This window comes from Oenanthe melanoleuca, chromosome 1 (assembly GCF_029582105.1).
Source record: "Oenanthe melanoleuca isolate GR-GAL-2019-014 chromosome 1, OMel1.0, whole genome shotgun sequence".
Taxonomy (NCBI): domain Eukaryota; kingdom Metazoa; phylum Chordata; class Aves; order Passeriformes; family Muscicapidae; genus Oenanthe; species Oenanthe melanoleuca.
Window position 1 is genome coordinate 104,655,731 of NC_079333.1, and position 26,693 is coordinate 104,682,423.

The 26,693-nt window shown below is 41.9% G+C and overlaps 1 long non-coding RNA gene across 1 annotated transcript; it reads right to left on the reverse strand.

The window, feature by feature from the left end:
* Positions 1-7,480: 7,480 nt before the first annotated feature.
* Positions 7,481-25,811, reverse strand: LOC130254451 (uncharacterized). Its single transcript, XR_008840739.1, has 3 exons — positions 25,728-25,811; positions 22,838-23,111; positions 7,481-8,234 (listed from the first exon to the last, which is right to left on the reverse strand). It is a non-coding gene; the product is annotated as an uncharacterized LOC130254451 (long non-coding RNA).
* Between the last annotated feature and the right edge of the window lie 882 nt (positions 25,812-26,693).

A 26,693-nucleotide genomic window follows, 5' to 3' on the forward strand; every position in this document is an offset into this window, starting at 1 on the left:
CATCTTTCAGCTTCTGTTTTCTGATTTTAAGAGATATTAACTGTGATGTTGAAATGAGCATAATGCCACTCTTAAAAGACTCACAGAAGTAGTTAAATCCAGTTTGTTCTCCATACTTACAGGTACAAAATAATGGTTGTTTAGGCAGAAATCATAGAAATTTTATTTAAAAAATATTTTGTAGGGACTTGTGGTCTCTAATGTTGAGGAAAGGATGTTATCTAATTTGGAACAATACTTGTGATAAGAGAAACATGGTGTGGCATTTTCATGTTATTCATTTAGTTGTACACGTATGGGTTAAATGAACAGCATGAACAGAAATTCTCAGTGTGCCTACCAAATGCTTAGAAGATGTTGCAGAGACCATTTGTCAAAAAGTCTGCTTATAGGCCTAAAAGAGTATCTTGCCTATCTTTTGGAGAGGGAGCAATTCAAAATATTTTTCCTGTCTAGTTCATTCCTAGCTGAACTGTCCTCAGATAAACCATGTGGTGTCCATGTGAAAAGCATCCGTCTCATAGGACTTGGACAGAGTTCAAAAAATTGATTTGACAACCATATGGTCCTCTTCATCCACATGAACTTTGAAGAAGTTTGACTTCCTTCCAGCCTTAAGAGTAGAGTGAGAGAAGGAGGGAAACTGTTCTTAAAACTTGTCAATGTTGTTCCTAAATGTGCTAAATGAAGACATTGTTCCAAAAAACAGCAAAAAAATTCAGTAGATTTGTGAACTACTGCAATTTCCTTAGCTTTTCTGGATTCCTGTCTGCACACAGAGTGTTTGTCATGGCACTGGTGGGGATTTGAGGGAGCCTGTTGCTCACAAACCCCATCCACCACACGTCACACGATTTTCTGCTCAGCAGGGTTTGTAAACACGAGCGTTGCTATGGGCGCAGCAGAACGGAAGCAGCTCGTTTTCCTAGGGTGAGCATCCTACCCCATCCCAGCCCTGATCTCCCTCCAACCCTGAATTACATCCCTCATGTGCTGGAGTGCCTGGTTTATGTTGGTTGTGCTGGGCTAGTCAGGAGCTTAATTAGCTAATAGCAAGAAGGAAGAATAATAACTGAGTTGTACTTCCCTTTCCAAGTGTGGCATTTCTTTGGCATTTATTCCTCATCTTGCTAGCAGTCTTCCTGAAATTTTGTACGAATTAGTCTCTCTTTGAAAGCCCTATTTCCTCATTCAGGGTTTACTGAAGTTGGCTGAAAGAATCAAGGGGAACCAACATGCAGAGGCAGAGTCAGACAATCATGTGAATCCAGTGTCATTAAGAAACCATGAGAAGTTTCAAAACTTCAAAACAGGCTAGGCTGAAAGGAGAAGGGTTGCCACCACACTTTTGGAATGGAAAAGGGAGAAAAAAAAAGGTGTGATAGAAACAATAGGAACATTTTATTTAAGGGTAAACCACAGATTTTGAAACAAACATACTAATGTGATTTGAACAAAAACACAGATCCATTTCAGATCTTGTATCATTGGTTTTAGCTGAGCTTTATAAAAATAACTTCTGAGAAGGGCTTAAATCTAAAAATATTTACAGGAAGAAAGTTTGAAATTTTGTAAAGCTATGGTGGTTTTTTTCATGTGACTAAAGATTTTCTTTCTTCAGTCTAAAGAGGGATTCTAAAGAGGGATTTCAAAGAGTAATATGCAGACTAGTAGGATTTTGGAACCTTTAGTGATGTGTTTTCACTCCACTTTTTCCTTTTTTAATTTGTCCAGAGGTTTTTTCTCAACTATCTGTATTTTATTGCAAAAATAATTCCCTTTGTCCAAAATAACCATTATTTCTCTTTTGACGAAATGGTACAGTAAGCAAATGTCAGTTTGCATGGATGATTTGTAAAGACTGAATTTTGATAACTGCTGTTGCTGTTCTATTATGTCCCTGTGACAGGTCACTTCAGAACATAATGCAGATTAACTGTGTGCCATGCTGTATTTTATGTAGCCCTGTAGCCTTTTTGAGAGATTACATTAAAATATGTTGGATAAATGTGAAGTAACTCATATTAGGACTTCTGCAGCAGCAGTGTTATTTTGGCTGGAAGGTTCACTCTAGCAATAATATTTGAGCAATAGATGTGTCTTTGTAGCCAGAATGGTATAAGGCAGTAAGCAAGCCAGAACTTGTAAAGAGGGGCAATATCTTTTATTAGATCTGAAAACAGGCTTGTATGCATCAAAGCTTGTCTGTTTTTACTAGACATATCAGTTAGTCTACTGAAACAATATTTAAGTAGATCCTTTATCATCCAGAGGCAATCTGCTTTTTTTTCAGCACACTAGTTCTTTTCCATTTATTTTTTTCTATACCATTATTTAGGGAAGGTAAATGTAATTCAGAATTTAAGTATGTGGAAATATCATCAATGGACAAAAGCTGAAGTTTATGCTGTAAAAAGAGCATTATTTCTGTGGTTTGACTTTTTTGAATATCAAGCAAAATGCTCTTTAGAAGTTAAATTGACTTGTCACTACTTCTGTAGTTTGCACTGCTCTCAGTTACAAATTGAGACCAAATGGACAAATCTGATATCTACAAGTTAATTTTCTTTTTGAAATCTAAACTACTATAGTTGTGGAGTTTTCTTCTTTTAACCTTGTTGCCGGTTATTTACCAGATTAAAATGAGAATCAAATTTCATATCACAACATCCCTTTAATTATCTGCTTTTTCCTTGTGTTTGCACTTTTAGATGCACACGTAGTGAGACACGGTTAGATGTACTTCTGGTTTTTTAAATCTATAACATAAAATCTTGACATCTTTAACAGAAAGAGAACAAAACAAAAATTGACAAAATAATGTATTTTAACTTCCGGGAGACAAGCTAATTATTCCTTTATTTTCTGAAATGACAGAAAAAATCTAAAGTCATCCATGTTTTGTACTTATTTTTTTCCCCTGAATAAGATGGACAAAATTGCCAGCAGTTCTTAAGGGTTTTAATTTGTGACTACACATCATTACAAAAGACTAATTCCTTATTCCTCTCAGGTGGAGAATCCAACTGAAGTCCACAGATTAATGTCACTAATAGTATTAATTTCACCAAGTAATAATAGGCTTTGAAGTTTTCCTTGAACCTTAATTTGAGGAATGTTATGAGTATCAAAACCATATGGCTGAAATACTGCAGCCTACTGCACAGCTCCAGCCTCTACTTGCTGGGCTAAATCCATCATAAGTCTGTCTCTATTTCAAAGGAGAGTGAGGCTCCTAACATAGTAAATAATACTCATTTCAGCTGGATCCATCTCGCTGGGTTGTAACCCCCTACAAATGAGGCACCTTGTCAGAGGTGGCTCCCTGGCATCTCTGGGCAGACCATGGTGAAAAGCAGCACCCCCTGAGCACAGCTTGCCCCATTCCACCTTTGCCCTCCAGAGCTGATTTCTTTTCTCCAGTATCTGCAGAGAAAAAGCATTAGGTGAAATGAAATTTGGGTTCTCAACAAGTGGGGTGTCTGCCCAGAAGTGAGTTTTGCAGCTGCAAGCAAGATGAGCAATGGCTCACTTATCCAGGAAGAGCCCTGTGTTGGGTTTGTGGAGCCAGGGTTTGGTACCAATGGGCTACAGGGGAGGCTTCTGTGAGAAACTGCTGGAAGCTTCCCCTGTGTCCCCAGAGTCAAAACCAGCCAGCAATGGTGGGAGCACCTCTGGCATAACTTAGTTAAGAGAGGGAAAAAAGCCTGTAGTTCAACAGCAGCCAAAGAGAGGAGTGAGGAGATGTAAGAGCAACAGCCCTGCAGACACCAAGGTCTGTGAAGAAGGAGGGGAAGGAGCAGCTCCAGGGGCTGGAGCCAAGATTGGCCTGCAGCCCCTGGAGGACCCAGGAATGCAGAGATTCCCCTGCAGCTCCTGGAGGGCACAGGGATGCACAGATCCACCTGCAGGGCACAGAGGGCACAGGGATGCACAGATCCATCTGCAGGGCACAGAGGGCACAGGGATGCACAGATCCACCTGCAGGGCACAGAGGGCACAGGGATGCAGAGATCCACCTGCAGTCCATGGAGGGCTCAGGGATGCACAGATCCACCTGCAGTGCACAGAGGGCACAGGGATGCACAGATCCACCTGCAGCCATGGAGGGCTCAGGGATGCACAGATCCACCTGCAGTGCACAGAGGGCTCAGGGATGCACAGATCCACCTGCAGAGCACAGAGGGCACAGGGATGCACAGATCCACCTGAAGCCCATGGAGGACCCCATGCTGGAGCAGGTGGATGCCCAGAAGAGGCTGAGACCCCACTGGAGCAGGCTGCTGGCAGGAGCTGTGACCCCATGGATAGAGGAGTCCCTGCTGGAGCAGGTTTCCTGGCAGGACTTATGACCCCCTTGGGGACCCATGCTGGAGCAGATTGTTCCCAAGGGACTGCACCCTGAGGGAGGGCCTCACACTGGAACACTTCATAAAGAACTTGCAGCCCATGGGAAGAACCCATGTTGGAGCAGGGAAGAGTTTGAAAAGTCCTCCCTCTGAGGAGGAAGAAGTGGTAGAGAAAATATGCAGTGAACTGACTGCAGTCCCCATTTCCTGATCCTCTCCACTGCTCTGGGGTGGAGGTAGAGAAGATCAGGAGTGAAGCTGAGCCCAGGAAGAAAGAAAGGGTGAGAGGAAAGCGCTTTTTAAGTTTTGGGTTTATTTCTCATTACCCTGCTCTGATTTGATTAGTGATAAATTAAATTAATTTCCTGAAGTTGAGCCTGTTTTGCCTGGGACAGTAACTGGTGAGTGATCTTTCCCTGTCCTCATCTCACACATGAACCTTCTGGTGTATTCTCTCTGTCCTGCCCAGTTGAGGAGGGGAGTACAGAGTGGCTTTGGTGGGGCCAGGGTGAGCCCAGCACAGTTTTCCTCAGGCAGCACACAGACAGCAAGTGGGTCACAGGCTTGGGTCACAGGCAGAGAAATGTGCTGCCCACAGCACCAAGGTGGTCAGGGAGCAGATCCAATGACTGCTGCCTGCAGTGGGCTTCAAGGCAACCACTCATCTGCTTTACCAGACATAGATGAGGTGCCACAGCAGTCAAAGAGAGAGAAAGATGGGGTGAGAAAAGAGATGTGGCAATGAGAGTCTGGCCACAAACAATTCTTTCCAGGAATGGTTTCTTTAACTTATGCTAAACAATGGGCTACACTGTCCAAGCATTACCTACACAGTACTTGAAAACCCACATTCTAATAGCAAACAGCTGTTTGTTTGAACCATATTTATGCCCTTTGCTTGGTGTTTGTGGACATTTGTGTGATTCCAGCTTTGCTCAGCTGTTCTTCTGGCTGATCCTTGAGTGTCTGTCCTGCAGATTCTCACTGCTCAAGTTCACTGTTGTTCATTTCCCTCCTTGAGAGGGTTAATTCATTTTATCAATGTAGAAATTACAAGATACCCATTTCTTCATCTGTTGATTGAAAATTCTGTGTCCAAATTGTTCTTGGGAGCCACACATAAATTTGTTCTTCAAATCATTACTTTAAAATTTTCACGTGGACTCTGGGAATGCAGAGCTTATCACACTGCACATATTTTTCAGGTGTAGAATCTTGGAGTTGCCCTGAGAATGCTGAATTTAGATGCTGATGCTTGCAAGGTGCTTGCAAGAACAGATAAATTATAGATTGGCTCCGTCTCATACATGTGAAGAACTCATCAGGATCATACCTGGGTTTTTTTTCAATTTCCACATGTGGCTGATCTGTTTTTGCATTCCTTTAATGGTGTGCAAAGCTCATCCTTCAAAGTTATACAGATGCCCTCAATGCCAAAATTTAGTATGAAGTATTTTAAGTCATGTCAGTGTATCTTACTCTGGGATAAGTACCTGATTAATTCAAAACTTAATTCTCTGGAAAAGAGTTTTCTCAAACTCTGTTTATTTTCTGGAAGGAATATTGTTTCCTAACTATTTAATCTCATAGTGAAAGGCCAAAGAGGGAGATGAGAATTTGAAGATTGCTATTGTGACACTATTGAAGTTAACTTGGAGCACATTTACAGACTTCATTCTGTCTTCATATTATACAGAGACAGCAATAGAAGCAGAGAAACAAGAAAGGTATTGTTGCCTTCCTCATTTCCCTTTCTGGTGTTTGTGAAAGACCATCTAAATTTCTGATTAATAATATTTACACTCATATTGGCTGGATACAAAAATGTAAAGTAAGAAAAAGATGCTGGTTTTCACTAAATGTTGTTTGAAATATCTCCAGTTTCATACACCAGGACATGACATGCTGAATTTTGAACGTTCTAGAAAGCTCTGTTATTCTTGCTAAATCCCTGATTTCTTTATCTAATGAAGGAAAAATACAAGCTAAAAGTTGTAGCTTATATAAAATCTGAAGCCTAATAAATATTACAATTACCTACATAACTGTTTCCCACACAGCTGTAATACACCAGCATATTTTCCTCTCTTCTGACACATCTCTTAAGGAAGTTTCTCTCACTAAAACCTTCTGGGGAATAAAGGGAAAAAATTACTTACCATTAAGTGCATTACTCAGCTTCTATGAATGCAAAATTTTAAAGCCAACTGTCTTGTACACACACAAAAAAAGAGTATTTTTCTTGCCTAAGTAAACACCACATATTCACTTAGGGAACAATGGCATATTAGTGTGGAAATATCATTTAAAACACATAGCAAACAATCAGCCTTGCAGCTTGTCACAAAGCACTCACTGCCTGATCAGCTCACCCAAGATGTGGAAAATTTCAAAGACAGAAAGCAACTTCTCTTCCCAGTTCTCACTGCACTAATTAGCTTTGACTTGCTATTCCTTCCATGTATGCAGAGAACTTCAACTTCATAGAGATCCCTAGCACTGCAAGATGAAATAATCTGTAAATTCTGTTCTTTTGTACAGCAGAAATGGGTTATGTATTCAACACAGGCAAATTACAGTTAAAAGATCTATGGTAATCAAAATATGAGCTGTCAATTTTATTAGAAGTATTAAATAAATATATAGAAGTGTTTAATGCAGTGGTACAACTACACAGCTGTTCACATAGGAATAAATGTGAAAAAACCCACATAGTCTTCAGTCCCTCCCTGTCATTCATGTGTATGCAGCGTATTTTTAAATTAGGGACATACTGTGCATGCTTAATTAAAAACTAAGACATAAGTGTGAAGTATAGTATGGCTTTTCTAGCACTTTAACAAAGCATAGATATATTGACTGTGGAACATCAGATAAAGGTGGTGTAGGTTATTTTGCTGCAGCTATGAGGTTTGTAGGGAGAGAAAATAATTTTCTAACATGCCAATTGTCATAGCTGAAGAATTCAGAAAAGATCTCAGACACACAAAGCCATTGTTCTGAAATAAAAGCAACGGATTTCAAAGATCTGGGGGTTGGACTGGATGATCTGTAAAGATCCCATCCAACACAAACTATTCCATGATTCCATGAGTCTGTAAGATAAAGATGAATGGAGGCTGATGGCTGGGTATGTACCAATTTGATTATTTGGGTTAGTTATAGTGCTTAATAGTGCAGGTGATGGGTCCCTGTGAAGAATGGGGCTCCTCACTGCAGGAGAGAGGAGGGTGCATGAGATATGGAGAAATTTCAGGCTTGCTCCCTCCTGGGGCAAAAAAATAGAGAGACTTGTACTCTCTAGCCTGTACAGCATGGAGAGGTTAGCAGTGGACAAGAGAGCTTATAAAAGGTCAAAAATCTATCTCTGAAAAGCCTCTTATTTCTGGGATTGTGCAGAGTTATAAATGAGTCTATAGCTATCATAGGCTCATCCTCAGGAGGTTTCCCCTGAGGGTCCAGACTGAAGGATTAGGATGAAATGACCCTTTTGAGAAACAGCCACAGACTGCCAAGTAGGTGTTTCTTCCCCTATGGGCATTTTATGTGAATTCTTCCCGAGTCACAATGGTTATTTATTTGACTTTCTTGCAGTCATGCTCTGGAGGAAACATATCACATTCTTGGACACTCAGGGATAGGATCCAAGATTGTTCTGCTGTAGTTGGTATTTCCTCTGCAGTGGTGATGGGCAGGAGCTGCTGAGTTTCACATTGTTTGACTGCGTGCAGTCTGGATGTGACTGGCTTACTTCAGATTGTCAGTTTTCTTCTGCTCACACACTTGGTGGGACTGAAGAGTGGTTTGAAGGCAGGGATGGACAGCTCTGTCCATCTTACCAAGTAAAAGCTCCTCCTCTGTGGAATGTTGGAAGTTAATGATTCTCTGCATCAATTAGAAGGAATAATAGTATGAAACAGTCAGATGTGTATCACCAACTGGAACTCCTCACACTGTCTCTTTAAAATAAAACTTACTGCTTTAAAGAGCTATTTTTGCTTGAGAGTGAAAGTAAAACAAAAGAGTTTGCTTAAAACCACCAGCTTCACTCCTGCTGTATTTTTGTCAGTGGTAAAACTTATGAGAACAGTATGTAACATGAAAAAAGTTCACCTTCCCAATAAGAAATGAGATAATGCAGGAGAAAAGCTCATAATAAGTAACAAATGCCAAGGGTAAATATCTCTAATGCAACCAGAAAGAAGGACTGTTTCATTTTTCTTTATCCTGAAAAATTCATTCCAAGATAATAAAGGGAAATGCACTAGGCTTTGCCTATTTATTAACAAAAGCATTAAAAAGCATAATGTGATGGACTTAAAATTGCCTCTCTTAAAACATAAAAGCTCAAAATGTTGGGTACTAGGGAGGAACTGAAGAACAAACAAACAAACAAAAAACACAGCTTTCCTCTACATGCTGGAGCAGGACTCTGAGAATCTTAGTTTGAATGTGGATGAACATTTGAAAGATTTTAGAAGTTGTCTTAACAGATGGGATTTGATTTGAAGAGGGGAATAGTATTATGAAAATATCAATGTTTAATATTTTATGCTGTGTTAGGAGTGCATTCTAGTTAAAACAAAAATTCAAATGGTCTTCAACAAATGTACAACAAACACATTAAATCATACTCAAGTAATAGTTACAGTTTTTTAAAAAATTATTCTCTGAATTCATTAATTGCCTCAAGGAAGGCTGTTTTATACATAAAGATGTTTCTCATCCTTAAAGGCCAGTTTAAGATGTTACATTGGGAAAAGCTGCTAAATAAAGAAAAAGTACTAGAAAAGAAAGAGTTCATTTCTTCTCTGCTGACAAGGAGGATATGGTGTAAAGAACATTGTCTAAGACCTAGAAAACTGAGTTTCTGAGAGTCTGACTGCTAGGATCATTCAGTCCCCAAAGCTCGTGGGAAGATTATTCAGCCGTGAGTAGACTGTGTCACTGTTTTCATATCTTATCTGTGAGGAGCCAGCTCGACTCATGAGCATTTGCAAAAACTGGAATGTGCTACAGGGAAGCCAGAGTGACTCTTGAGTCTGTAATAGTTGTGCCACTGGGTTTTCCTGTCGGTGGTGTCAGGCTCAGACTATCCTGGGTAGTGGAGGGCTGGTGGCATAAGGAACATATCATGTGGATAATGTTGGTGCTATTAATCCTCTTTTTATTATAACCTAAACCCCATATTATTAGCTGGCAAGTGGTGAATGATTCCTAATCTGTTGATCTAACACAATTTAAAGGGATGACAAAAATAGTGTCTTGCTTTACAGGTATTCATTTATGGAAATAAACTTTATCTAGTGCACAAAAATTAGGGTGGATAATTCCAGGCTTACATTTCATACAATGCAGTTCTTAGAATTGATGTCTTTTAAAATACAATATGAAGATGCTGTGATTCTATAACATGTCGTATTTGGTGGTTTTACTGAATCATTGTGGTAAATATTGATTTAGGCAACTAAGTCTCCCAAGATAAAATTAGGCACTGAGGAACAAACTCTGCCAACAAAAACAAAATCAGATGTATTAAAAGTATAATAGTGTTTGTATTAAATGTATAGAATGGTAGTTTTCTGATGCTTTAATGAATATTTTTATTCTGTTTGGAGGCTGGACATTTAAGTTTGTTTTTTTTTTTTAGGAAGCTTAACACTGCAATGATGGCTGAGCTAAGTCCCTGGCTCTTCAGGAGTTCTACTGCTTTGATCTGTCAGATGTGAATTCCTGGGTACAATCTGGAGGACAAAGGTTTGGGTTTTGCATCAGGACCATGCTGCCCATCAAATCTACCAGCCATGCCCAGGGCATACCTGAGAACACCACTGACACAAAATCAGGAGAAGATTGTTATAAACTTGTTCTAGAGAGGTTATTTTCATCCACTGACACATGAATGAGTGAATCTTTTAAATCGTCATAAGTGAGCACTTAAACACGTTATTGGCCTTTCCTGAATAGTTTTATTAGTGATATTTTATACTCTCTGTTATGAGCAATGTAAATCTGATTTCTATTTTTTGCTTATGATAAAGGTCTTTTCTTCAAGAATAACCATCTTTAGCATATGTTAGAAATGGGGTGACAAGTTAGGATAAGAACCAACAATTCTCAGTTTCTGTATATGGTGAAAAACTAACAGGCATCTTTGTTTTTAGCCTACTTTTGTCTGCCTACAAAGAACTTTGCTTGTCAAGAATTGTAGGTGCCTACTCTTCAAGTGGAAAGAATAGCTGGCCTCCAGCCTCCCACAGGGAGAGCTGAGAATTAAAAAGATCCTTTAGAGAACCTAAGAATGGCTTTAGCCCCTTCAGCAGCTGAATAAGGTTTTATAATAGAAGTGCAAATGCACGTGCTGCAACTCTCAGTGAAAAGCTGTCATGATGCCACAGTATTTGCAATCTAAGCCTCAGCTTTTCCAAGCATTCTCCTGCACTTTATAAGTGCTTCTAATGTACACATAATTTCTGGCATGGTTCTTGATAATTCTTGACAAATATTTGAAAATTATAACCTCCCATTACAAATGTGAATTAAATGGGTGTGCTGGGAGCTTTCCCCTCTGTGCACAGTGTACAGCAGAACGGGCAGGGGCTGTTGGAATGAGCTACAAAATTGTTGCAGTGAGCATCACACGCTGTAGGCAGGTGTGCACCTGGCTGCCTGGGCTCGGTCGAGCTCCTGGTGTGCTGGAGGTGGGGATCTTTGGAAATGCACATGGCAACAGCTCCTGCCAGTGCCAAACCCCTCAGCACGAGCAGCAACAACTTCTGAGCTGGTTTGTTGCCCAGAAGAAATAGTCACTGCTCGGACACGTAGGTCTGTACTCCCAAGGCAGCATCAGCAGCGGGTGTGAGTGCAGGTATGGAGCTGTGAATCCCTCCCAGAGTGCTGTGAAAGCCATTACCCCAACACCACTCGTCTTTCCAAGCAGATCTCATTGCCCAGCTCTTCCTGCATATTCTCCCCTTCCTCCAGCCCTGCTGGCTTCTCTTTGCACTTGCCCTTTTCTTCTCTGACCTTCAATGGCACAATTACCTCTCCCATGCCATTCATCATAACTTTATCTCCCATTCTCCCCTTTGCCCCTTGTCTTGCACCCTTCTGCCTCTACTCTGTGTGGTCCACTGGGAGATGCCTTTTCTCCTTTTGGGTTCCCTTTCTTCACTCCAGCTGCCCTGGACCTTTAGTTTCTGATGTTCTTCTGTCCCCCTGTGTCAAGAGAGGGACAGTACTGGAAAGCTGTGCCTGTTTGAGAGGACAAGGGACAGTTTGCTTTCAGAATGCTGTGGTTTTAGGACTGAGGCATTTAAAGTGTACATATTGTATAGAGTTAGGAGTACATCTAACTCCATTGCATGCTCTTACCTTGTCTTCTGTCCTGACAGCTTGAACTGGGCAAAATTTCCATTTATGCACATTGTGTCTTCCCATATGCTCTCTGGCTGGTCTAGCTGCAGTCTCTCCCTGGGCATGTGCACATGCAGCCAGAAGTTGAGGGAGCATAACCCAGTTTCCTGCTTGCCCACCCCAGGGAGAAGAGAGGAGAAATGATGACCAGAGTGACTGCACAGAGGGTTCAGTCAATTCCCAGCCTCACGCCTTCCCACTCCTCCCCTGTCCCAGAATTCTCCAGCTGTCTTTGTGTTTACTTCTGCCTTCCCTGTGACATCCTCTTATAGTCTTGGTTCCTCTTTTGCATGCTGGAGAGAATGTTATCTGCAGTCCTCTTTTTTTTCTCTTTTGATGGACTGGGCATGCCTGGGCTCCTTTACAGCTCTTATCCTGCCAAGGCAATGAAAGACTATGCATTCATTGCTTCCCCTTGTTCATGCCATCCTTAACAACAACAACAACAACAACAACAACAACAACAACAATAACAACAACAGCAACAGCAACAACAGCAACAACAGCAACAGCAACAGCAACAGCAACATCATCATCCTTTTCATCCCAGCCTGCTCCTCTGTGCAGTTCTCAGCTGACTTATTAGTAGGCCTGTGTTTGTCATTTGTGAGATTGACTGCACAAAAGCTGTAGGTGTAAATTTAATAAAAATACATCTGTAAACATTACAGCACCCAGCACCCTGGTTCTTATAAAGTGTAAAGTAAAGGTTTTCTGTATCTTAGGTTAAGGGTGGTAGCTAGCTGGGCTTTATTTCAAGGTTATGTTCCTTGACCCTTTTCCAGGTGAGACACTAAAGAAAAATAGTCATGAAATTTCTGAAAGGAAGAGAAGAGGCATCTCAGACTGATGGGGTGCCCTATTGTAACACTCCAACAGGATTTTTCAGAGCTGGATGAAAGCATGATAAATTTGTGATAAGAAGGGTCAGTCAGTTGCAGGGGGAGAAAAAAACCCCATGAAGTTTGCCCTCCTGGCTACATTCATGGACTGGATGACATTCCTGCTGCATGACAAATGTGCAGGCATCGTCTTCCCAAGCTGGAAGGAGATACAGCAAGAATGTGGGAGAAACCAGATGAAACCAAGAGCATGATGGAATGATTTAGGAAATTAACTCCTTTAGGAACAGAACTAGGCTAGTGATAGATATCTATGAGGGGAGTGGTGGTGAGGGAACCAGAGATGGGGAACATGTCAGGCATGCTGAGAGGAGGCAGGACAGCAAGACATGGATGCAGGCACCTAAAAAGACTTGTGCAAGTTTGTCTCTAAAGACTTACACGACCTTTTATAAGCCTTTAACACAGACATTGCTGAATCCTCATTGTTCAAGTCTCCAAGCTCTTGGTTTTGTCCTCTTTTTGTCTTTTCTGGATTATCTGTGATGCTTTGGTGTTAGAGGAAGAAAGCAGACCAGTTTATGGCTTTTACCTTGCAGTATTGCTGCCCAACATCTTTACTCCTCTATCAGTGCTGACAGTTTGTCCTGTCAATAGTCAGAGGTGTTATTTCTGGCACAATAATGGTGAACAATTGTAGTGGTGTGACAAAAAAATGAGGTTTCTGGAACCTTTGTTCCATGCACTCTTGAGAATCTCTTCATGGCCTCCTGACCACCTGTGTGCATGAGCTTGGCAGAGCCCAGGTGAGTTGTGGGGTTAAAGACCACATAGAATAAAATTAAACATCCCAGCTCCCAAGAAGTAAAGCCTAAGGAGGAGTCTACAGGAGATGTAAAGAGTGCTGAAGAAGCTTCAGCTGCATGTGAGCCTATTCTACTTCCACAGTATGTAATGGATAAGTGGGAAGGCAGCTTACAGTGGATATGGAGTCATCATTAAAGCCAGGCTTGCAAGTTCAGCTTGTGTACAGTTCTAAACAAGGGAGGGCAGCAGCTTTTCTGGTAGCTGAGTGCAGCTGTCTCACACATCCTTGTCTCACCCCTCCTCCCACTCCTGCATCCTGAGAAAGACAGAGCTGTGCTCCTCCAGAAGAAGCTGGGAAAGGAGAGAGGTTGATCATTAGGCTTTCTAGATTCCTTGTTGTCAGACCCTCCAGAATCTGCCTTGAGCAGCAGCCCCTCCTGAGCAGCCTTTCTCCAAAACATCTTGGGAAAGCTGGAGATATGGAAGCAAAGCTATGGGCATGCATGGAAACACACCAGGTTATGCCATCTGCACTAAAGGATCCTTCAGGATGCTCAAGAGTTTGGTAATTTCAGAATCATGGCTGTCCTTGACAAAGCAAGCCTGGAAAAGGATCATCAATTTTGTCTATGTCTTCCCTGAGAGGCTCAGTCCACTCAGTGTGTGATGTTCCCTGAGGCTCTGAACGAGTCCAGCATGCACATGCAAATGCCTTCTACTTTCAGTCTGATGGAAATTCTGGAAATTGTCTACCCAAGCAATAGACAACTGAAAATTAAGTTATAATGGACAGTTTCAGGCAATCATAAAGTAAATGTCTATACTACTTGGCACATTTCTACAAGTAATATTTACATTGTAAGCTAACTGAATCAAAGTGCTTACTGGAAAAAAGCTTGGAAACAGGCAAGAAGCCCCTGAGATCTGCACCAAGCTGGACTAGTGGAACAACAGAAGGTTTTCTTAAGTTTATTGGCAATTGACCCTAAAATAAAAAGCTACAATCAATAGATTTTAACAGTTTACAGAACATGATAGAAAAATAAGCAAAACATCCATGGCTATGTGCTCAATTTCCTTGTTTACCACAAGGCTCTATCATGGACAGTCACATTTCAGCTCTATTTTTAGGCAACATTCATGAAGAGGAACCACAAGATCCAGAGCTCCTATGAGCTGTGCGTTTCCCAGGGAGACCTCAGGGAGCAGCTGATGTCTTGTTTGCTCTTCCAAAGGGGGTGGCTCTGAGCTCCCTCTTTCCTGCCCAGCCTCCTCAGAAAGGCAAAGGAGGGCATTTCTTCCTCACACCCCTTGGGATGCGTCAGGGGCACCCTCAAGGATGGACAGTGCTGCCAGCACTGACTCTGTGCCACATAATCCCAAAAACAACCTGCCAAGAGCTGCTGGATAAAACAGAAATTGCATGTTAAAAACTAAGCCCAAAGTTTAATCATTCCCGAGGTAATGTACATAAGAAGGATATGAAACTCCTCTCTAGAAGAGTGATATATTTGCTTATTGTCTGAGGAACTAAATACTGTGAAAGGAAAACAGTCTGTAAAGTGTTTCTGGTGGTTTTTGTGCAGCTCAGAGAGTAAAGCCTTGCTTTTACTGACTATAGACATAATGATAGAAACCATCCCTTGGTGCAAGACTGAATTTAAAGTGGAAGAGTTGATATGATTATACCATAAAATTCAGTCATACTGAAAATGAAAGCAAAACCCATGAAGGATTTACATGAATCCTTAAAGTGACATTAACTTCAAGAAAAATCCACTTCACTTTTTCAGCAAGCATTTCTGGAGCAGGAGGATTTAGTGCTGAGGAAGCATAGTTTATTTAAACTTCCCCTTGAGCAGCTGTAGAGGGGTTTGAAACATCCCCAAGTCCCCTTAGGGGCTCCTGGATGAAGGTGATGGGTTTGGTTCAGGACCACAGGGGAGGTTCAACTCTCATCACCCTGTTAAGAGGAATAATCTGGGAATAGCTGCTGGGATGTTTATATTGCATAGCTAACACAAATCAATTTAGCAAACACTGCTTTTCCCTTTCCCCCTAAATGTGTTCATGGAACCTGTGCAGCACTTACAGACGTCAGGCAGAGCAGCTGTTTCCCTCATAATTTCCTATTTTCAGTCACATTGGACAAAACTGTGGCTTTTCTCTCCTCTTGGAAAATCTAATATCTGATGTCTGCTCAAATTTACTGAGTAAATTAAACATCAGGTGGTGTCCCTGTGTACATTTAGGAGTGTAAAAAGTGGCAAAATATTTTTTTTTGAAGGCTCTAGACTAAGAGCAATTATTCCCATAGCATCCACCTCTGTGCTGCCTAGAGGCAGCCAAAGGGCCTCTCTCTGAAAAGGCAATACATTTACCTTTGGATAGGTGAATCTCCCACCTTTTAGCTTTTGTTCCATTTGCCCCCTTCAAAGACACACCAAAGATGAAGATTTGCTAATAAGATTAGATTATAATTTTAACCTGTTAAATAAAATTTGTACAAATACAATATAATGGTTATAATTATAAAATATAATTTAGTATCATTATTATCAATATGCAAAAATGGAGCTGGAATAATTTCTCGTATGATCAGTACTGAAGAATGCATGTCTCAATGCTGAGTCTATAATTAAGATAAATTGCATTTAGATATTTTCATGGATGCTTCAGCCTAGTCAAGGCAATTAGTTGTTTTTTTCTCCTTGAAATAATAAATTTCTGTTTGTACCGCTTACCTCTAAACTGAGTAAATATAATATTAATGCCCATGAAACCTTGGGAATTACATAACAGTCAAAATTCAATGACTACAGATTTGCATTTGTTAAATTCTTTTTGCATCGAGGTTTATCATTTAATGTGAACTCCTGGTGATCCCAAAATAATTCACAGCTTTTTAGTGGCTTCAGTAGGGCATCAAAGCAGAAACATCCCAGAAAGAGGAAGAAAAAGCACCTCACAGTAAAATAAAACAACCACTGTGCTACTAGAAAAATGCTTTCAACTACAATTAAACTTAGTATGACATACATAGATGAAATTTTTGCAAAATAATGGGCAGGCCCTACCTATTTTCATACTTATTTGGTTATAACACTTTTATAACTGGTATAGACCCATAGATGTATTTTCCCTTTCCTAGTGATGCTGTAGCTTGTCTGGTTTTGCACTTGACAAGCCAAAAGCATCTACATCATAACCTTGTCCAGAAAAAAGATTGTATCAATTTATCTCAATCTTTTCTAAATTGGAGTAGTTAAATTGATATGTGTGTGTGTGTGTGTGCAGCTGATGGTGTTGATTTACACTTCTCTTCCAATTAATCTCTCTGGCAGTCGCTGCACATCCTGCCTACCGACCAGTCCCTCAGTGTGCTTGGGAGGAGTTCAAACACTGCAGCTAGGAAAGGACTGGGCTGCAAACAAAAGCAGAACAGAAACTGGAGTCCCAATGAGTTTTGCTTATTGCTCAGACCTCCTTTGCAGTGCAGCATCTCCCTGTGCCCCAGATTAGGAGGTTTGTCATCAGGGACTGTCTGAAGCCTGTTTGATAGACCACATGTTCTAATACTGTGGAAATACATTGCCCTTTCCAGGGATGCAGTGCAGAAATAATTATTTTCTCTTATAGGACTCAAGCTTAATAACCTCCTTTAAACTTAGTCATTCTCACCTTTCTCCTTAGGATTTAATTTGACCAACATTCAAGCATACAGGTCCTGACACTCCCATCACTCTTATGGGGTTCCTCTCACCACCAGCATCTTGTCCCTGTCCCTGGGCTCCCTGTTTCACCATGCTATTGTAAATATTCATGCAGTTTCTCGAGGCAAGAAAGAAAAAAGTTGCCTTTAACTGTATCTGCTTTTCCATGTGGATACAGAACCAATTTTGCCAGAGAGAGAGGAGGAGGCAGAATGGCTCAGAATGATGGCTGGGAGCAAGGGGAGAGGAGGACACCACCTTTCAGTGGCTGTGCTGATTTGGAGCATTTGTCAAGCTGCACACCCTTCAGTTCAGCCTTTTATTTCACAGGATGTTTCCTCCTAGGGAATCCTTCACTGATATTTGTCATGTTGACTAAGTAAACCTGGTACTGTCTCACCCTAGGAGCTCTGTGTGTCTGGGGCTGACTCTCACTGCCTGCTGGAGTCCTGGCTACTGAGGTTCAACCTTTAATTAGTGTCAGATACTCAGTGATACCAAGTGGGCACAAAGACTTTGCTGTGGCCTATCTGAAAGACAGGAGTAAACCCAAAGCTTATTTGTGCTTACCTGGGCCTGTAATTAAACCACTAGGACACTCAAGTCTTAATCCAATTGAAAGTTCTTTGATTACAGCATTTTAAATTTTGCCTTCATTACAAACTCAGCAGGCCCAATTATTTTGCAATTATGAGCATTAATAAGTGGTATAGGAAAATCAGGACAGCCTGGAGGATTTGAGGATGGCAGCTGCTCCTGAGAAGGATGTGGATGTGCAGCTCAGGAGTAATCAGAAGCTGCTGCCAGGCAACGAGGGACCTGAGAGGAACCTCCTGGGATGAGGGGCAGGACCTAGATCATCTCATCTTCCAGAGGGAGATGAGACTTGCAAGGGCTTCCCACACTGCAGAGAGCAGCCCCAGGGAAGCAGAGCAAGAGAGGTGCTCTTTTCCTCAGGGCTGCTAGAGAACCAAGCACTGGCAAATGACTTTGGGTAAAGCCCTTTCAAGCTGTCTTTATCACATGCATAGCTGAGAGATAAATTGGAACATCTCATTTAGCAAGGAAAAGCCCTGGCCTTGTGTTGGTTTCTTTGGATCAGGGAAGAGAAGTTGTGGTGGTCATGGAAATGATCATGACAAAAGAAGCTTTTCTAACTCAGCATGGTCTTTGTTCTTACACTTGCCTTTTTGTTGAAGCCTTATTTGAGAACCCTGGGATATGACTTGACTTAACTCAGCTCTGGCTCTTGAAGGTGGTTTTCTCATGAGCTGCTGTGCTGGTCCATTGTTGGAAAAACAAGAAACAGGAGATGAAAAGAGGCCACAGACTGGTGACCACTTCAAATTACAGGAAATAAACTAATCCCTTTTTGTAATGACAAGAATTAAAAGATGGTGATAAAGAGACAGTTACTTGAAAAGATTATGGACTAATTCTAAATTACTGTTAAGGGCACTAAGAAAACCACAATCCATTTTGGTTGAATAAGGTTCTGGTGATCACTGCTGCTTCACTGCTCACTTGCTGGCTCTACCATGTTGCCATTGCGGAGGCAGGTGGACTTTGAGGTGACAGCCTAGGCAAGGTTTGAAGGCATCTGTCTTCTGTCAGTGCAAGCTCTGAAGCACAAGAGGCAGTAGATGAGCAAGTAAGGGTTTCAGGATTTTGAATTCCACCTGTTATCTGTGCCTTAGAGAAGAAGGCTACCCATGCTTAATGGAAGCACATCTAGCACATTGACAAGCAGCATTTCAAATTAAATGCTCTCATGTTTTAGGAGCTGGGAAGTACAAGTTCAAGGTAAATATGAAGTTACTGGAGTTGAACATGTTACTTCTCATCACCCAAGGTAAGGTAACTTGTTCTGAGCAAGTTTCAACTGAAAGGTTTTGAGCCTTGAGAGAAAGGTTCAGCCAAGGCAGCCCCTGCCCTTTCCTATCCTTTTGGCCTCATCCTTGTCTTCCTGCCCTCCCCTTAGATACTGATGTGAGCCAGACCAGGGACACAAAAGGAGAGAAAGAAAATCCTTTCTTCTGAATGGTGACTTTAACTTTCTCCCAGGAGAATTCCCAGTGCCAGTGAGGAGGAGGAGGAGGAGGAGGAAGGGTGGGAACAGACACTGGGCACAGCAGAGGGGGAGTTTTCAACTTCACCAAGTGGTTAGACAGGCTTTTTGCTGTAATGTCAAACCACACCTGGAGTTACACCAGCGTGGAGCCGGGCACTGGGAGCATGTGGGACAGGTGACATGGCCTTCTGCCATTGCTCCACTTTATTGTCACACTGTTAGAGCAATGGCCTTCCCTCCAAGGCTGGCACTCCCTGCAGCCTTAAAGGAAGTGTTCAGTTACCAGGTGAGCCCCATAGCTGCAGGGGTGGCCCTAAAGAGATGAGAGCCCTGTGTGCTAGACAGACCCTGGGTTCTTATCAAACACAGCCAGGGATGTCAGATGAGAATTACAGAAATATGAAGCACATGCTGAGCATAATGCCAGTGCAGTGCTGTGACTGAAAAGGCTGATGTGGAAGGACATTTTGGGACAAAACTGGTCTCTATGAATGTTAGACCTCTGCAGTACAGACAGCTGCACTGGCATGGCTGGCAAGGCTCCCTTTGGAGCCAACTGGAGAGGAGCAAGCCTTTCTAGGATGCAGTTCATCCCATCCTGGTGTAGATACACACAGCTAAAGGTGATAAATACTTCTCTGATATTTAAAAAGGCTAAGTTCTCCATAGACAACTATTTTTAAATGAGAGAGTCATGCCCTTTGAGGGCCTGCTTTTTTCCACGTGACCCTGCAGATATCCTTTGGTGGCTTGCAGGAGTGCACACTTGGCCAGAGGAATCCCACTGTGTCTCTCCCTGATCTGAAGGATGAGGAAATGTGCATAACATATTTCTCCATGTCTGTGGAATCATAAGCAATTCTCCTCACAAAGCAATAACTAAAAATTGCATCAGACTCTGAGGGAAAGTAGTGATGAAAGAAGGAACTGCATTCCATTCTCCAAAATGCAAAAAGCTTTTGAAAGAAGAAAACTGCCAGAAATTGAGCTTTGTTCTGGAATGGGGCAGATATTTCTATGCAGTGTGATGCTGACCACACAGCTACCCCTTTGCAGCTAATCCTTGACACCTGTAATGAGATCTGTTTTGGTTTCTTTTGCCATTAGCATCTTCAGGTGTATTCTTTTGTGTTTAGCAAAATGTTGTTTGGCTCCCTCTAAAGACAAAGGTAGCTGCTACTAGACTTTTTTTCCTGAACATCAATCTACCTCCAGGGCTGTTTAAACCCTCAAGGCAACAATTGCTCAGAACCATTTCTCTACTGTTCAGTGTGGACACCCAGGCTGCTGTTAACAGAGTTTTGCCAGCTGTGAGGAACTGCCAACACACCTCCATCTCCTGGGGCTATAAAGAGGCAGAGCTGCCTCTCTCTGCCAGAAGAAACCCCTTGTCAGACACAGTCACTCCTTCCCTCCAGGGCTGCATCTCTGCTGTGGCAGTGAGGAACAAAGGCTGGTCCATTTACCTGCACCAGGGACGTTTTATACACAGAGTGCACAGGTTGGACTTTTGTGCAGCAGAAGTGGTTTCTGCCGTGCTTGACCTTGATGTCTGTGCATTGTATTTCTTTCAGCAAAAGGTTTTGACTGCTGATTTCTACTCACTCATTCTGGGGCTGCTGGTGATGGGCTATTTAGCATATTAATGGGAATAAATGCTCCTCAGCGAGTCACACTTCATCACAGATTGCTAAACTTCCTTTGCATTATCTTACTAAATAATATGCATCTATGCAATTTACATTTATTCTTAATATGTCTGAGATGCTCATGAAAGTGTAAAATAGATGTTTAACAATAAGTTCTTCTCCCTCCTTAAATTTTGGCTTCATTTGCTGTTTTATTTAAATGAGGGGCCACAACTGGCCATTGAATAGAAACATTTATTTGATTTTGTAAAAACCATGCCCTCCTGTAACATCTTTGAAAGCAGGCAGCATACACTGACAGGCTCTTTCTCTTTGAGAAGAATGCATAGCCCTTTGCCTCTGCTTCTGCTTGGGATGAGAAAACATGCAAAACAATGCTGTCATTTAAACCAGGCTGCTAATACCTGATCCTGTAAGGGTTAAATGGTGTCATTGCAGTTTCACTTCCTCTCAGACAGAGAGAACTACACTGTATGAAATAATTTGTTTATATTCCTTTCCTGTTCCAGACAGAGTTACCAAGCACGTTAATATGACTGCTGCATCAAACACTTGCATTCCTTTCACACAAAGCAATTTAAAATGAGTTTTTTGAGCTGGTTTTCTTTTCTTGACCTCTTCTCGAAATGTAAGTGATCCTCAGAAAATTTTGCATTAGGTAATTGGCCTGGATAAAAGCCTTTGCCCTCTAGAAGCATTTTCAAGTGTTTGGAGTGATAAACTCCATGTTTAGGGGCTAGTAATCCAGCAGGCTGTTGTTATTCTGTAAGTGGCATATACAATAGGTGTGCAAGTTCAGGTATGCATTTCAAGAGAATACACCTTGGCTGCTTAAACAGTCACTGGATAATGCAAAGTAAAATGCTTTTTTAGAGAAGTTTTATGAAATCTATGAGTCTGTGGGATCACAGATAAATGACTGCTAAAAAAAAAGCTCATTGACAGCAACATGTGAGACCAGGCTACAGATAAATTCAGTATGAAGCACCTAAATGGGGACAAGAGGGAAAATCCAGGATGTACAAGGCTAATTCCAAACTCTGCTGTACGATGCTCAGCCTTCTTGCTCAGGCTGTACCCTTTACTCAGTTACACAAGAAATTGTGACAAGATTAATGTCAAGCTACCAGAACTTTTGTTAGGTAACTATAAGGAATGAAAGCAGAACAGAAGAGTTGGGGAAAAGGTATGGGAAGGGAAAAGAGATGCAAGGAGCAGAAAGAAAGATTTCTTCTACTATATTAACTTTTTCTCCTCTGTAGTCTTCTTTGGGCAGCCTAGTCTTGCTCCAGGGACAGCTGTACAAGCTGTAATTTGACACAAATCCTTTTGCCTGACACTTTTGTATTCTCTGCTACCGTATTGCCTCTAGTCAAAACAAAAAGAAAACATGTCTGCAAGGATTACATGTGTATTTAAATGGTGCAGGTGATGATCCTGTAGAGAAAATGGCCTTGTTTCTTGACTCCACCACTCTTCTCCTTTGCCATGGTAGGTCATTCCCATGTGCCCTTTCAATGCTGCTCTTCTCCTACATTTTTTCCTCTGCCTGCCTTGAAATTAAATCAGATGGCACCCTGGCCCAGGACAGCAGGCTGCCATTCAGTTTTTTCTAGCAGGAATTTTGGTGGAAGGTGGGAGTTAATTGTGTGGCAGGACCAGAAAAGGCTTTTCAGCTAGAACAGAGGCATTGCACCAAAAATTTCTTGCAATGGAGAAACACTCAAATATTCTGAATTTCAAGGAAACTGCTGGTAGTTTTCATGGATTGTTTGCCAAAGATTTATTATGGATGTGTATTTAAATAAAGGCCATGATATTTGCTTAGCAGCAGGAGGGCAATAGTGTGTGACAATGCTGCCCTACATCCATTCCCTGGCATCTGGCCAAAGCAACCTTCCCATGCATTGTATGAAAAAAAAGTTGACTTCTCTCAAACATGTCAACCCAAGATTTCCTCTGTAGTTTTCTATATTGCTTTTTTACTCACCTTCATGCTCATTTTGTTAATTAATTTGCAGCAATCTGCCATTCATGTGAACCATCTTGGCTTCTGAGGCTGAGGCAAGTAGGAATAGTGACTCCTTCACATGGAATGAGCTCGGTTCCTCTCTCCCAGGAAGGTGCCTCCATGCTCCATAGGCACAGAATAAAACTACTGAAGGAAGGAAAAGTTGCTTAATGCCGGATGGGGAGTAAATATTAGAGTCCATTTCACCTGATGATTCAATGGGTGAGAGAAACTCTGGGAGCTTAGAGGAACCCTGTGGAGGAGAAAACAGAGATGGAAGACTGATGATTTACACTTAGAATTTGAAAGACATATAAACAAATCCTAGTTAAGTCCCTCTGATAAGTGAACCATTGCCAGCAGTTTTAAAATGTCAAATGATCCTAATGTTCAAAATGATTGCTGAGATGGCAGTTCTTTTCTAAATCCCTGTTTTCAGTTGCTCCATATCTTACCTTTGGAAGTGAAATTTTTCCATTAGCCTTGACTTGGAAATGAAAAATTGTGCACTTTGAAAACTCAATTTCAAACAATGCTACCCAGCATAAAGTGGACTCTGTTCCTCTGAAAAATGTGTGGCTGCCTGACATTTTCTAGCAAAGCTGCTGGCTTTATGATTTTCAGTCTTACAATTCTGACAGGTTGGGAAAATTGTGCAAGGAGAAATACTTCACTGATATTAGGGCTTAGGAAAAATTGCCCTCTATTTGGCAAAAGTTGATTTTCTTTTTTTATGTTGAGAAAAAAATGAATTACTAGTGGCACAGATAGTCTTAAAGAGTTTTGAAACCATACTTTCAGCTACAAATCACTATCTGATTTTACTGGAGGGATTACTCAGACACATCTTGCAGCTCCTGTATAGGTACAATAATGCCAGTCTTGTATTATGCATGAGCTCTACCCCCATGAAGCCCAAAGCTCACCTGACTCACCACCTGTTTATCTGTGGTCGGGTTTGTGGCACTGGAGCCAGGGAAAGGCAAACACTCGGGGTATGGTGGAGACAGGACCACAGCCCAGGCAGAATTAATTGCAGGCCTTGTGCTGATCAAGGCTCCAGAGAATGTGCTCACCATGGCCCGGATAAGAGCAGCTCCAAATGGAATTTTTAAAAATAAGGATTTTTTTAAGTTCCACGAATATTTGGATGAAGGAGAGGAAGTGCTCTGGTCCCGTGCCTCTGCAGGGAAGGGCTGCTTGCACATGGTGACTTCACAGGCTGACAGTTTTGCCTGCAAACACAGCTCTAGGTCAGCAGCTGAACTCTGGCTGCCAGGAAAGCAGAACACTTGTAACAAATCAGGTGCCCTGGAGCAGGGCTCTCCCTCCGTGCCCTGCAGGCTCACTGAGCTGGGTAAGGTGAGGGTGAGCAGTCACTCCCTGCTCTGCTGAACCTGAGCAGAGTATTTCCAACTAATGGCTCAATAGTAACAGGGGGGCTGAGAGAGACTGTAAAGGCTGACAGGGTCCACTTTTAAAAAATTAGGAATCACTGCTCTCACAGCAATTTCTTTTAAATATATTTTATACAAATCCCTTTTATAAATGGTTAAGGACAGGCGAATGACCAGTTCCTACCTAGGCAGCAACCTCCCTCTGGCACGGATCCATTTCATTTCTGCAAAGCACTTAAGTACATGCTTAACTTCAACCACCTGAACTGTCCCACTGGAGCCACGGAGATGACTCATGAACTAAAGTTAGGCCCCTGCTTGTGTATCCTGCTGACTGTGGCTTCTGCAGTATCTACTGCCAGATGTTTGGGAGAGGAAATGAAAGAAACTCTGTAGTGGACAGTTAAGGGAGTAATTAACTAACAGAGGAAACTTTGCATCGCTTCCAAATATCTGAAAAGTGATCTAACATGACAGGTGATATTTTGGTAGTCCAGACATAGGTTTAAACAATTTTTAGTCCTATTTATGTCTTGATCTTTTATGTTTAGTCTCTTGGATTCTTCTCTAATGCTCCAGTCTGTCCACACTGGGCTTTATCATCTTTGTGGTTTCATCCTAATTTAAATATGCATTAACATTCTTCATTAGACACAAAATTGTAGTGTAAGAAGAAAGAAAAATGCTATGCACAATGGATGTAATGCTTCACTGTAGAAAGGCTAGAGTAGAAGACAGTGGGGTTTCCAGCATACCTCTATTTTTGCAATACACTGGTTTTCTTTTCTTTTTTCCTTTTCAGCATACTCATCTTTCACTTGGATTGTCTTCCAGAAGCTCTTTATGAGACCACAGCACAATCTTTGCACAAATAGCACAGTGCTGGGATAGAGTTAACAGGAGAATTCAGCCTGAATCTCTCACAACAATTCCTGTGCCATTAGCAGCACCCATCACAATAAGGTTTTTGATTCAGATTATACAACCCCGCACAATGCCCCACACCAGGCAGCTCCCACAGCCAGAGCCCAGTGTTAAAGGCAACCCTTCCCACAAACCCCACACACTGGGAGCCCTCCAGTATTCCAGTATTCCCTGTAGGATGGATCAGGCAACCATCACTTGCAGGACCTTGTGCATTTTGTGGAAGTGCTGTTTTCCTAGCTCTGGATTATGTGTAGTTTTAGAGAAAAGTGCTGCAGACTTGTGACAGGCTGTCACAATCTGAGAGAGAGAGAGGGTGAGAGTTTTATTAAGGGAATCTCCTTTGCCTCAAACACAGCTGTCTTTGAGGGCTGATGCTGCATTTCTTCCTGGTGCCGCCTCCAAGGGCTCTAACTCTGCAAGTGACAGCAATAGAATAAAACTCACCATCTCTGTCTCACCACCTTTGTCACCAGTGTGGACTTAGCCTATTGCTGCCTGAAATTGCCGTGGACTGTCCATACACAAATGCCCATCTCAGATCCTACCTGAGCTGTATCCACTGGGCCATGCTGGCTGAGCTGCTGTTCCATTTGCTGGCAGCTCCTTGCAGAGGTCAGTCCCTGGCTGGGTCTCACACTTGCTTTAAAAGCAGGAGCCTCCAGCACAGGCCTGCAGGCTAGAAGGGGACTGTCTTGCTAGTGCATGGGGGGTGGGGGTGACTTTATTCTGGAATAAATTCCTCTGGAATGAAGGCATGCAGGACAATCCTTTCTGCGATCACCAGCTCAGTTTTGAAAAGCAGTGGAGAAATAGCACACAAGAGGCCACACTCGAAATGAAATGGACTGCTTCAAATTCCTTCGGTGTGAGTCCTGCCTTTCCTTAACGTCCATGGGAACTCTGCCAGTAATTGCCCTTGTGCTACAGTTTCTCCCTTTGTTTTAGTGTCCAGCAAAGCCTGATTTCTGTATCAACTCAGAAGATGGCACAGCACTGATTCCTAGTCTGAAAGAGAACACAAAGCTATTGTGAATATGTACCTTATTCTTAACTTACATCCTATATGACAGCTACATTTAGTTATGTCATACCCCATACAGCAAACCTCTCTCCCTTGCTAACACTGGAAGGGAAACAAAGACTTGTTGTTTCTCTGAAGTACTAGACCTACTCTTAATTTCCATCCAGAAAAGCCCTTCCAACATTTATTTTGTCCAGAAAAAGATCATAGATGGTAGTTGGTGAAACACTGACTGATATTTTTAAAAGTTTCTCCACCGCTCTTCTAGCAGAGGAACCAGGAAGGGAATATACAGCTAAAGTTCTTCAGTCTCATTTAGGTACCCCTAATGCCTAAGAAGTCCTTAGGGTGTATCTTTTTTAGAATTATTACTCAGCTTTCAGTCTACTCACATGCCTATATTATAGGCACAGGCACTATCAGTGCTGTTCCATACTGAGTCTAGAATAAAATTCAGGACAAAATTCAAGCACTCAGCTGGGCAAGGGCA